At 42.0% G+C, this 12,273-nt stretch overlaps 1 protein-coding gene across 11 annotated transcripts in view; it reads right to left on the bottom strand.

Moving 5' to 3' along the window:
* Positions 1–12,273, bottom strand: part of brsk2b (BR serine/threonine kinase 2b) — a 287,758-nt gene that overhangs the window by 108,400 nt on the left and 167,085 nt on the right. The window lies entirely within an intron of this gene.

Here is a 12,273-nt window from a genome sequence, read left to right as displayed (position 1 = left end):
AACTCGGAGGCCCTTATAAAAGTACAGAAAGATCCGAAAGTCAGAAACAAAAAAGGGGAAAAGAACGAGATAAAGAGAAAAGGGATAAAGCAATAAAAGAAACCAAAGCTTAGTGCTTAAAAGAAGACCAGCAGAATCCGCACTGTTTCCAAGTCGGCTGACCGTCTGAGGACACACAGGAAGCTTGCAGAGAAGAAGAAAGGCGCCCAGACTGGCCCGCTCTTCTCCGCTGTTTGTACACGCCGAGCAGCAGCGGAATCAGCTTCATTAATCACAGCATGCTGCTGGGCTGCGCACAGGAATCCCAGCAGAGCCGCCACATCCTGCGTCAGCAGCACAACACAATCTCAAACGCCTGTACGCCATGCTCATTCAGAGCAGAGAAACCCGGAATCCTTAACCCGTCGTTACACTCCCGAACGTGGCTCTCGTTAGCGAATTTTAAGTTTAATTTGCTGATGGGACAGTTTTTTACTGTACCATCCCAGAGCTATTGTCATCTTCTCCCCACACCCCTGAAGTAACCTGGCCCTTTCCTGAAGGAACCCCCCTTGTGTTGTGGATTCCCTGATGCAATAGAAGAACAGCCGGATGGCAGCTTTGCAATTCAACCATCGATAATTCTGATCTCAAACCAGCAGTGGGCAAAGCTGCATGCAAACCCATTGCACGAGTAAAGATCTTGTTTGTGTCGTGTCAAAAACAGTTCATATGGCTTCTAGCTTATGAATTTAAGTTTACATTTTTCTGAAAACAATACACACTAAACCCTTATCTGTGCTTTAATCCAGCATCACAGCAGCGTGTGCTTGTCTGTGACTTGTGGCTTACAAAAAGATTGGTACCATCAATTCCACTGCAAACCTGGGAATTTATTGTACATTTTGCAGTACAAACACATACTAGATGCATTCCATTTAATGGAAATGTTTAACATAAAACTACTCAAGTTAAATTTATTAAGATATTTTATACAAACTCAGAAATGCCAATTATTGATATAGATGCCTAATTTGGAAGAGCTGATTGTGGGTTTTTGATTTCTTGAGTCACAGCTACAAACCCTGTGACAGCACACGGGGGAGAATGGGGAATTGCTGGAAGGCTTTTTCACTGCAGAGAAGACTAGAATCCTGAAACTGGCTTTACACACCTGAATGTGGCTCTCTCTATGATAAGCAACTTTTTGGGTTTTATTCACACATGAGTTGTATTTCTACTGCACTGTCCCATATCCCGTACCATCATGTTCTCTCCAGATTCCCCTGAAGTACAGGACTCTGGAGCCTCTTTCTTGAAAGATTCTGTGCATGTACATAATGGGCTCTGATCTTGGGCAAAAAGTTATGAAAACGTACAGTACTGACACTTTCCCTTGCAAGACATCAGCAAATATGCTGGAGAGAAGAAATTATACTCTGAAACATCCATCATCATTAAAGGTGCTGGAACCCTTAGCCCCGTGTTTGGCATTGACCCTTCTAGTTTAACGTGAAACTAACAACTAGCAACATCAGTCCTGGTGACTTGGTGATAAAGATCCCTGTGGGGAAAAAAACAAGGAAAGGCAAAACAAAGGTAACCTTGCTAGTGTGCCACCTGGAATACATGTGTTCCTTAAGAAAAATATCTCAAATACAGTATCTCTCCCACTCAGCCTCCTTAATTGCTGTGCTCTCAGCTTCGTTAACTGGATGGTTCATTAATCAAAGTCTCAGCAAGAGTAATACAAAACAGAATAAATAAAAGCCTGTTCGCAGGCCGAGCTCAAAAGACAAGGAGGAGTCGACAGCGTCTCTTCTGTCCTTGACCAGCACCCTGTGGGACTGGCTGCAGGTTCCTCAATGTGCCACCCTTCCCCTGTGATGCTGAGCACTCACTACACCATGGCAGGGTTGAGTCTGGGGTGTTTTAATGGGAAGTGGGACTCTTGTCCCACTCTGTACAAGGAAGACCACCAGCCAAGGAAGCAAGAGACTGAGACTGGGGGACTATTTTCCAACACAAATTATTCCAAATTAGGACCCCTAAAACCTTAAAATCAGAACTATGTGTCAACAGAGCACCAAGAGTCACTATGTAAGAGTTCAAAGTATATACAGTATGCCTCTAGAAAAGGGGTGAAAAGTCTCTTTCTGATTTTAGGGAACCCCCTAGACAGTCATCACTTAGATGACACCCCTTAGAGCCTTTGGGCCCACGGTGTTTACCAGAATACCAAAGCCCTTGCCAGGGATAAACAGTTTTCTGACAATGAATGGAAGAAAACAAAACACAAAAGCAAGTAAGCCATACCTACTGAATGGAACACATACTGTAATTCCAAATAGCTTCAAGAAAGACAACAGGCTGCTTCAAAATCTGTTCAGTTTCAAGGCTGCCAGTGCACGGCATCACAGTGTTCATCACCAGGTGTGCCATTCCCCAGCGAACACAAACCTCTCAAAATCAAGTACACTTCATTAAAACGGCTCAATAAAACCAAAAAAACCTACTTGTTGTGTTTTTATAATCAGTGTGTAATTATTACAATGTTGTTTCTTTTTTTCTTAAAAACAGAAGAAAGGTTATGAATGGGGGGGTTCGTTCGGCCCACGGTCTTTGAGTACCTTGAATACTTGGATCAGGTGCCTTGTAGTCTTCTCTGTTCAAGACCAAGAGGATTCAGTTTCATCAGCCGTCACTGTAGGACGTCCCATAAGCCCCAGAATGAAATTGGTTGCTCTTCTCTGAACTGAACAGAAGAAGCAACATCTTTTCCACAACATGGTGCCCAAAAGAGTACACAATATTCTAAAGGAAATTCTAAATGCTATTTTTTTACATTTAATATCACTGGCAATCTAGTGAATATCACTTCTACGAAACAGTCTAAAGTTTGGATACTTATCTGAATCTAGAAACTGTAGCGACAGAAAACCACTCTTTTTATGGCTTGCAGATCTAGGGGATGAGAACAGACCACGAGTGACCAGGCTGACACCAGTGAAGCTGGCTTACAACAAAATTGGCTAACAGTATATGAACACGCAGTCTTTTTTAAAAAAAGAGAGAAACAATAAATGCGCCTACCCCTTCTTTTGAAATTTCTCTACAAGACTATCCACCCTCCCATACCATCTTTCTGCTCACCATTAATTAGGTTTATAATAATAATCATATCAGTGGGAATTTGGGTGTGCTAATCAGGTTAATCCTGTGGTAATGACTGTTATCAAGCCCCCTACACTTGGCTCATTATCACCTTCTGACAAGGTAGCTAACATAGCAGCAGACTGTAGCGTGGCATAGTAACAGCTCATAAATTCACTCCTGAGAACTACAGAGCCAACGGCCCTGTGAGCTGTGAGCTGCTGCTTCAGGCCTCCGGCTAAGACGCGCGCTGCACCTTGCAGATTCGATGCTAAGAAATGATAATGAGCGCCACATCATTCTCTGTATAACAATAAGATTCCAGGGCGTAAGCAACCTGGATTCAGAAAATGTTCTCTAACTTAGTCTGTGAACGAGCAACAGCAGTAATGTACGCAAACACAGCATACTTTATGTTATTCATTCAAAAAGCTTTTACAAGATTAATTCTCCACTTGCAGGTAGGTGGCATTTGAGGTCAAGAGAAAAGAGGGAGTGCAGGGGGCGAACACTCAGACTGGGGTGATGTCACTAGTGGAGTACCACAGGGGTCAGTATTAGGTTCTCTTGCAGATGTAACGAGGTGATGAGGTGGGGGGGCTCAGGAGTAGGGCCTAGCGCAGACAAGTAGTAAAAACCTCGCTACCAGCTTGATGTACTCCTGACCTGTAAATTTCTTTGTATGGGTGACAGGGCCTTCTCCTGTTATGCCCCCACGCTTTGGAACTCTTTGCCCAAGGATATCAGAGAGTCACCTTCTCTAAACTCCCTCAAATCCAGACTCAAAACCCTCTTCTTCAGAAAAGCCTTTACTTAACTGGTTCCATTCTTCACCCCTCTGCTCTTCTTAGTACCACCATCCACGGTCTCCTCTATTGTAATTGTTGTATTGTTGTAATTGTATATTATAATTCTGTCTCATCTTGTGTATTCTTATTTATTGTTGTATTCTTCTTATTTATTGTTATTGTCATCCTGTAAAGCGCTTTGAGAAGCCACCTTTAAAGGCACTATATAAAATAAATTTGATTATTATTATTATCTCTGGAAACCCTCCCATGATTTTTTCTATTTTTTTGAGAACTTAAAACTTTTTTTTAAAATAAGGAATCCTGTGTGAGCGCCTCCAGTGGTCTCTGGTGACCAGGGACAGGTCTTCGGAGGCACCTGCTAGGCCTCAGCACAGCCAGGCAGAACAGGGACAGTGACGGAGACGCCGCCAGCAGTTGTTCAGTGCTTTTATGGGAGCTGTAGTTCATAAGCCAACACTACGTCTGTGAGCGATTTTAGACAGTTTTAATACCCAGCTCCACTCAAGACAGGGTTGCACAAATGTATATCAATGATCTGGACTCCATACAGTTAGTAAAGCTGTCAAAATGTGCAAATGACACCAACGTAGGAGGATTTGCCTGCAGTGTACAAGTGGGAAAAAATCTGACAAAAAGGCTGGGCAGACACCTGCAGGTGACATTTATCACAGACAAGAGCAAGAGTATAACATGCGGGTCGCAGGAGCATGAACTATAAACATAAGACTTGAAACATAGCTTGAATGGCTGACACATCATTTTCATTTTATAGATGCTGTTAGGGAATGAATAAAAAGAAATTAGAACAGAATTTTCAGGGATAAACTTTTTTTGCTCTAAAGAATTACAAGAATAAAACATATTTTCATTCCAGGCATTTCTACCAAGAGAGCAGATGAACTCTCGATAACCCCTCCTCTCCACCAGAAGGAAGAACAGTAAAGGGGGCGATCAGAAATCATCAAATTAAAGTTGTAAAGCTATTATTGCCCCCCTCTTTAACAGCATCACAGATTATATAAATGTTAATTCCCCAAACCGCCGAGGAAAAAATGATCCAGAAATGATAATGTGTCTTCAAAAGAGAAACATCTAAGATCCCAGGAAGATATCACTTCTCAGCGTTACCCAGGCTGCTGATGGGAGGGGAGATAATGGTATAAAACAGAATGAAGCCAAGAGGAGAGGCATGTACCTCTTTCTCTCACACTCTGAACACGGACTTCAATAGATGTCGACAGAACCTTCTGGAAAACGGTCATAGGCCCCTGTCTTGACCATCGTGTGACTACCCAGGCTCCTAGCTGCCAGTGCTCCAGATTCAACACAGAAGCTTAACCGACACAGGCAGCAAGGAGAGGAAGAAAAATGTAATGTTATTACCATCAAAGCATTGAATCTTCAAAGGTTTCTGTCTCGCAGACCTCTGCCAACTAAAAAAAAATCCTTTTAATCTTCGCCCTGGCTCTGGCCCTATCGCTCCTTCAGACATGTCCCTCTTCTTTTCTTTCGCAAATCAGTCTGCTCTGGGCTTAGCCCGCACTCTGAATTCATAGCTCTTTTCTAATTTTGCGAATTGACACAGATGATCAGCTCTTCTAAACCTCTGCCCTATCATAAAAAAATCACTAACAGGCAAGTTTGAGGAGATAATTTGACACAGATTAACACATTTTTCCCATTTTTCTAGACCAAGACCATGCTCACAGTGCTACAGCATTTACTTTCAAAATGTTTTTTAGATAGACAGATAAGACTTTATTGATCCCGAAGGGAAATTGATGTTCCAGTTTTTTTATAGTTTTCCTCCTCATTTGATGTTATCTTGCTTCCAGTGTCTTTTATTCTACTGTTATTCTAGCATTTACCATGCTTTCATTGTGCTTTACCACAGTAGACTGTGACAATACCATCCTAATGGATGTGATGTTTGTGTCTGTCTGCCGTGCGATGGACTGACGTCCCACCCAGAGTGTGTCCTGCCCTGCACCTGCTGCTGTATTGAATAAGGTATTTGGAAAATGGATGGGTGGAACTGGGTGCACACGGAAAGTAAACGAGAGGCGAGCTGTAACTATGAAGGCACTTCCTGTCTGTCTCCCTCTCGGCAGCGAGACAGTTACCACATGCTCTGCAGAGGTCGGTCGTTGCCAAGACTCAAGGCCAAGTTCTCATTTCAAGCTCACTGGTGCCAATTAAGTCTCGCAGATACAGGAGCGAGCTGATGAGCTGGTCCTCTGCTTCAGTGGTCTGGGTAATGGTAAAGAGAGCTGGCTCCAGCTTGCACCACTTTCTGATCCCCAGCATGAGACAGCCTGTCCCCAGGGCAGTGGACAGCCATGTGTGTCGGCCGACTCGACCAATGTCATTCAGACAGTGCGGCTCTGGCAAACCCCGGCGTGTACAGTAAGTGCTGTAGCACTACAGGGAGAATCTGTAGGCCAAATCCAATTTAAAAGACCTGCTGCACGCCAGCTTTACACAGCCATTTGTTTTGCTATTGCCTGTGAAGGTAACTCAGGGACGTGGGTTAACACACAGACTGTGTGGGTTACAGAGAGAAAAGGTAAATCAATTCATCGAAAGGGGGAATCTGTTTGGTAAGGTGTGCAATAAGGACTGCCCACTTCTGTAAAAGGGAACATATCCTGTAACTTTTTTCTTTACTTATTGATTATTTTGAAGCTCACGGAGTGCTGCTTTCACATTACTTTCTGAATTCTTCCTTTAAGCATAAACCAAAGTAAAATATTTTCCCCATTACCTGCAGTATCTTCACCTTTTAAGTAGGGAATCAACTGCATTTTCCTGATCAGACTATTACAATGGAGGCTGGGGAAACTTGATAATTTCCAGCCTAGATGAAGATGAATTTCAGCTTTAGTCAAACGTAGGGAAATTCAAAATTATCTGGAACCTGGAAAAAGTGTGTAAAATATAATACACATTTTCCTGATTTTCCAATCTTATGAAAGTCAAAGTTGATTGGTTATTTAACAGACACATTGGTTTCCCCACTTCCTGTGCATTGTACCTCCATATACTGTTGTGGCAAACTACGTAAACAGCTATACTAATCACCTCACTTCATCATAACTCAATCCTTCAACTCTGGTGTGTTTCCCTTCCACACCTGATACATTAATTCTTAACGACACCAGCCCTCATCAGTCACCTTGAAGAAAGGCATCAGATAAGCAAGCACACTTCAAAAACCCAGAGAGGGTCTGTGTAAATCCTTTCTCACACCATGGCACAGACTGATATTGCTCCAAATCCGTCACTACTCCAATATTTCCATCCTGGCACTGCAACAAATGCATAAAAGGAAAGCCCAGTGAGATCCCTGAGAGCAGTGTGGTTTAGAGATTAGAAGCAGTGGGAGAAGAATTTGGCTTCACTGCCAGTCTTTTTTAGTCTCTGATAGTTTTTGCAGGCTGACACTGGGGCAGCAGGCAACTATTTAAAATTAATTGTGTGGTAGCAGATAAACAGCACTTTAAAAAAATGGATTTGATGACATTTATATGCTCAATTATTGTCTAATTATAGGACACAGGTGGCACTTCATATTGTGCAATAAAACAAAACATATGGTGTATGAAAAAAAATAGAAATCCATAAAATAGAAATACATTTATCATGCGAGTGTTCTGTATGTGCAGATGTTTTTTTTTTTGGGTGTGACGACAGAGATTTCTATTTTTACCTTAAAATTAAGATTGTGAAATCTCTGGAACTGCCTGGAAATTCTCACAGATAATCTTCCCCGATAACACATATAGTACAAAAACGGCATAACGAAACCATAATTTCCAAATAACCTGACATTAAAAATACTGTATGTATACAAATACAGATGTATATACTTCCCTTTACATCCAGACCACACTCACTTCATTTTACCTTGAGTGCATATACCTTAGATTTCCCTGTCTATCTGAAGTAATACACAGATGCTGGAGACAGGAAATATTTGGTGCTTCACAAACCAGTGTGTGCTGCCCAACTGTAATTCCTAATTAACTTACAGTATGACCTGCAAGAAGAACTAAGAGCAAATCCTATCACAAGACCAAATGCAGTAATTTTGCCCTTGATGTCATGCCAATAGCTTCTAAATAAGGAATGAAAAGCATGCAGGGTCTGTATAAACCAAGGGTCTCCATCTCAGCCTCTGAAGAGTCCTTCTGGTCCATCTGAGCCAACAGTGACACGTTCGGCCAAATTACTTAATCACCTGTTTAAACATAACACTTATTACCAGGCATCAAGGAATTCTGTAGGTAGCTGTGCCTTTCCTGATGGGATTGTTTTGTGTAATCAACTGTAAAAGACTTCACAACACATCCAACCTTGTCCTAAAACAGAAACTCATTAAGTTAATTGACTACTCAGGCACAGGCACAATAAAGAAGACACTAGCCTCTCTAGGAACTAAACTTGAAGCCCCTGGTATTTACAGCCCCATTTAATTAAACAACTGTATCTTACAAAACTCCTAACCTTTGAAAATGACTTTATATTCCAGTTTTTAAAACTAGGGTTTCAGGACCACAGCGAAGCAGAGTGCCAATGCCCGCCCCATACCAGATTGTCGCTTCAGTCAACAGAATGTTATTAGAGACAACTGCTCACAGCAGAAGCATTATTATGATTAATTTAATCAGGCAACAATTAGATAAAGTTGCTATGGAAGGCACAGGAAACTCCCAGGACATCTTCTTATGAAGCTGGACCCTTAAATGCACAGAAGAACAGGTGGTCTTCCGAGCAGAGGTGTCCAAAGAGCCGGGAGCGGGCCTGCGATGTTCAGCCACAGAGGAAGCCCCGTGGTGGGTCGAATCCCCAGAGCCCTTCCAGGGACAAATGCCACAGGAAGAATGTGTCCCGGCGTCACAGGCAGGCCCTGGGGACAGCGGGCATCCGCTCGCAGCAGAAACAGACAGTGGCAGACCAGATCAAACCAGTGAACAAATACCAGGCTGTTCACATCAACACGCTTGATAAAGACAATGCCATTGCCAGATCTCGGGGGGCTGATAGCGTTCCGGAGCCAATTAATGGGACCTGACAGGGGACCCAGAGAGTGGGCTGACTGAGCAGGTCTGCGGTGAAGGAGAGGAGGCGAGGGCGTGAGGACACGAGGGATCGTGGGCAGGTTTGTACTGGTCAAGTTCCCAGGCCACTGCTGGCAGGTGGACAGATCCAGTCAGCAAACTGTCTGCAGAATGCAGTCCTCTAGGGATTTTGCAGATGCAGAGCAGAATCTCTATTTAAGCAAGTACATTTACCTCCGCAGCTCACAGCATTTTGGTTCCACACACTGCACTAGTAGCTGATGAATTACAGGCATTTGTATACAAATATCATTAAGCACACCCACTGCAAGATTCTGATTATACTAACTGAAAAAAAGTTTTCACAGCTAGAAAGTCTTTTAAGGATAACATACTTTATAAGACAATTACCATAAAAATGTAGAATTGTTTTACAGCTTGATACTGATCATAATTCTCCATAGTGAATTCTCCCAATGGAGAATTAGGCAACCGACTGGTGAAGGCAGAGCACCTTGCTATTTTACTGAATAGGTCAAGGTCAAGCTCTAGTTAGATTAGAAACCTCTAGTTAGGTATTTGCAAAACCTCAGCCTAAGAAATTTTCTCTCTGGTTTTCAAACTAATTAGCACTGCATGTACACAGCTTCATGGAAAGTTCTGCCAAATATTTTCCTGAACATGAGTCCTTGTCATACTTTTTAGATTTTACAAGTTTGATTAACAATAAAAGTCTGAAAACATGCCTTAGAAAAAATGATAAGATCGTGACCTTTTAAAATGGTATTCTAACTTCTGCAAAACCAACATTATTCATATTCTTATTAATGCTTTTTCAAACATGCAACTAAACCATTTGTGCTGACAGAGGAAATGTGCCACTGATACTGTAAATAAAGGAGTTATTTGAGAATACAACATAACCATGTCTTAATTCTCACGTTCACACATTCTAAGTGTATTCCTGAGAAAATACAAAAATCCTAGGAACCCCATCCCTCTGATGTTTTCAGATGTCAAGCTGTACTGTATGCTAAGGCACTATCACTCTGGCCAAATGATTTGATGCAAACCTAGATTTTTATTAAAGAGAGAATTGGATCTTGCACCATAGTGAGCTGGCACCTTCTGTACACCACAACAGACTCCCTACCTCATGCTGTTCGTTCTGTTGTTGTAAACCGACAAGGCGTCTGGCAACTTCGGGCAAGATTAGCTAGGGTTAGTTGTAGTCCATTTGGTTTAGGGATCAGGTTTTGTTAAAAGGGTTGAAATTGAAATCATTGAAACATGCCAACCAATCTGAGTTTCCTGTTTCTAGGGTCTCTATTCAGGAATGCCCCCACTCATTTTTTAAAACCTTAGGTTGTCGGTCATTCTACTTTATCCATCCTATTTCCATTAACACTACAAAACACTGCATATCGGTTGAAGATAATGACCTACTATTAGTGTAATGCCACAAGGGGCGTTGCTATCCCTGAGAACTCCTAGAATTTTTAAAGTTTCCCCCTACCTAAAATGGCGGTCAGGACACGCAGCAGCCAATCACTGGAGCAACCACATAAATAGAGTGCCAAACCAGGAAAGATCAGACAGAGACAAATGGGAGAAGACTGAGCATAGAAAACACAAAACCTTCTGATCAGCATTGGCAGTGATACAGGCTGATACCTTACTGCCAGAGCCAAGACTATCTATAAACACTACAACACCAGCCTGGGGGCTGAAGAGTAAATTTACTGCTGCAGCAGACACTTCACATGCAGTCTATTTTTTTCCAGCCTCAGGGCTGAAGAGCAGTGGATTGAGCCATTGACTTGGGCCCCGTTTGTAACATGTGCTGCCCGCTGCGGCATCACATTATATGTAGATAATGTCTCTCAGCACTTGCCTCTTCTGCTAGCTATTTTCAATGATTTTAGTGCTCTATCAGGGAAATTAATTTTTCCAGGTCTGCATTACTGCCATTTACCTCCTACTGTGCCACTCTTCAAAAACATCAGACATCTTGGTGCTCAGATACACTCTTCTTTCCATGTCATCTCAATAAACAACTCTGATGGCATTTGTAAACACGAGGCTGATTTAAACAGACAGAGAAATGTTTTCAGCTCTCTTCAAACATGTGTCTCTATTATAATAAAGAATGTTTAGGAAACATCCCTCGCTTTAATATTTTAAATCTAGGATTCCTTATTCTCCCCCTTTAGGGTACAGAGACAGGCTGTACTTAATATAATTTAAATAAGAAGGGGCGTATCGACATAATAAAATCTCCTTTTCAAAGCACAGAAGATTGTGGGGACGCCAAACGATATATTTTATTTTAAGCTCTGTCTGTTTGGTTTAACGCTGACACTCCTGAATGTTGTTATTCACTTGAAGAGAGTATGGTCACTTGGTGTAGATTTAATTTATGATAGCTCTCTCCTTACATTACAGTAGATTGAACTTTGATCCTATAATTTCAAAATAATTTGCAATCTGGAGTTCAGAAGAGAGATTCACAAAATCTCAGAAGACACACCATAGTGGTACAGTAGCTGGGGTATCTAAGCTTTAATACGATCCAATACATAGTATGAAGGTAATTAATGAACCATAATTTGCTTTTGATAAAGTGCTTTCATTCATTTACCACACTTTTCAGAAGATAGAGTTGCTGCCTACATTTTTTTCTTTTGGCTTTTGTTAAATTTAAAATTATCACCTATCAGTCACCTGTCACCTAACTAACCCAATCAGTTGGTGCTGCAAGTCATAGCAACAGTACTAGTATGCACACAGTAGCAGCTTCCCTCACCTGCTTACCAATTGAAACACGCAACGTTCAATGAGCTACGAGCTCTGTAGTGACATACAGGAGATTTCAGCACTGATTGGAGGAGAAAGGTGTGTCTCTCACTGACATCAGCCCTGCAGGTCACAGGGTTGTTTTTTCACAGACAGCCAAGAACTTACTGACCCAATGATCCTGACCCTACCCCTGGCAGTACTGAATACAGTATGTTTTCTTCTTTCTGTTTGAGAGCTTCTACTGCCTGAAGCACTTGTGCAGCCCAGGTTTCACAGGAGCCATATTGCGTGTTCCGAAGCGTATGAAAAACACGTCACAGTTTCTGAAGGTTTGAAAAGGGAGCACTGTAGATGGAGTCCTATAAGCCTTAGAAAACACATCTGGTCACCCAGATAAAGGAATGGTCTATTTTCCACACACTAACCAAACTGTTAAGCCAATATCAGCATCAGCACCTCTCACACAGTAA

The sequence above is a fragment of the Lepisosteus platostomus genome, chromosome 18, assembly GCF_059453375.1.
Source record: "Lepisosteus platostomus isolate fLepPlt1 chromosome 18, fLepPlt1.hap1, whole genome shotgun sequence".
NCBI lineage: Eukaryota > Metazoa > Chordata > Actinopteri > Semionotiformes > Lepisosteidae > Lepisosteus > Lepisosteus platostomus.
This window is presented reverse-complemented; position numbering and strand designations above follow the sequence as displayed.